This window comes from Gossypium arboreum, unplaced genomic scaffold, assembly GCF_025698485.1.
Source record: "Gossypium arboreum isolate Shixiya-1 unplaced genomic scaffold, ASM2569848v2 Contig00162, whole genome shotgun sequence".
NCBI lineage: Eukaryota > Viridiplantae > Streptophyta > Magnoliopsida > Malvales > Malvaceae > Gossypium > Gossypium arboreum.
The window spans coordinates 460,205-461,679 of NW_026440296.1; the positions used below are offsets into that span (position 1 = coordinate 460,205).

A 1,475-nucleotide genomic window follows, 5' to 3' on the forward strand; every position below is an offset into this window, starting at 1 on the left:
TCTCCCAAATGGGCTTGCATATGTTATTGATGTTGCATGTATTTTGAAATGGGCCTATGGGCCATCTGTTATCTGAATAAGGGCTAAGGCCCGCTTTATTGTAATTTGAAAAGGGCTCGCCCAAGACCACTATTACCCAAATGGGCTTGCATATGTTTACTGATGTTGCATGTATTTTGAAATGGGCCTATGGGCCATATCATTATCTGAATAAGGGCTAAGGCCCGCTTTATTGTAAATCTGAAAAGGGCTCGCCCAAGACCACTCATTATTCGAATGGGCTTAGGCCCAATAGGCTTGAGTGACTTGGGCTTTGAATGGGTTTTCCTTATACACCGAGTTTCCCAAACTCACCCCTTTTATTTTCATCCACGCAGAAATCCCCAACCATAGTGGGCTTGAAGTCGTGAGGAATTGAGTGGCCACCCGCTCGAAAGTTTGATTTTCTTCTCGTGAACTGGACATCCTTTTATTTACGTTTGAAGTTTTTGGGCTTTTAAATGTAATAAGGCCGCTTAATTATTTTTGATGGTTTTAATATGTATTACTAAGATAGGTAATACTTATTTTAACTGTTGAAATTGGATAGGTTTAGGGCGCGTTTTCAAAAACAACAATTGATTTCAAAATAACACGACAACAAGCAAAGCTTCCGCAATGAAAGTATTTTCCAAAATTAATCACTTTTCCTAAAAATGACTTAATCAAATCGGTTTCCTAGAAATATCCATGACGTTAAGGTGTGGCAATGGCGGTATGCATGTCTAGGATTGGATCCAAAGGGAGCTTGGTACTTAAGCAGTCCGATGGACTCACCACCTCTTTTCCGATTTCCTACCTGGTGCACAGCTTCCATTCACTTTAACCTTTAATGAATTAATCTTTTGAACATCAAGTACGATTTTCTGGACTTAGAATGGATTTTTTTTTAATGTTTTTGATGTGGCATGCCGGATCCGGCTATAACTTTTGGGCCGGGTTTGGGGTGCTACATTGCTGATCAATTTACAACATGTAGCATACTATTATCAACTTAAAGCATTCATTCCCATAAATCATTCAACACAATCACATTGTCCCTTATAAGGGCTTACGAGGCCAAAAACGTGCATTAGAAGTAGTTTAGGACTAAACCGATAACTCAAGAAACTTTTATGTAACTTAGAAATTTTTTCAAACTGCAGGGGTCACACGCCCGTGTGCCCCTACCGTGTGCCTCACACGGCCAAGTGACACTCCCGTGTCTTCCGACCATGTAACTCTCTAACTTGCCCCATACGGCCAGACCACACTCCTGTGTGTCTAGCCCGTGTTTAGGCCATGTGGAAATAGGGCATACATACTGACTTGTACTACACGGCCAGACCGCACGCCCATGTGCCTCGACCGTGTGATCAAGATAGGCCATTTTCCAAGCCATTCTGCCACCCAATTTGTGCACATTAATACCAAACTCAAATAGCATCAAAATAAGG

General features: G+C 41.6%; 1 long non-coding RNA gene across 1 annotated transcript; it reads left to right on the forward strand.

The window, feature by feature from the left end:
- Nucleotides 1-432: 432 nt before the first annotated feature.
- LOC128287769 (uncharacterized) lies at nucleotides 433-895 on the forward strand. The gene is made up of 2 exons (XR_008278471.1): nucleotides 433-502; nucleotides 590-895. It is a non-coding gene; the product is annotated as an uncharacterized LOC128287769 (long non-coding RNA).
- Nucleotides 896-1,475: the final 580 nt, after the last annotated feature.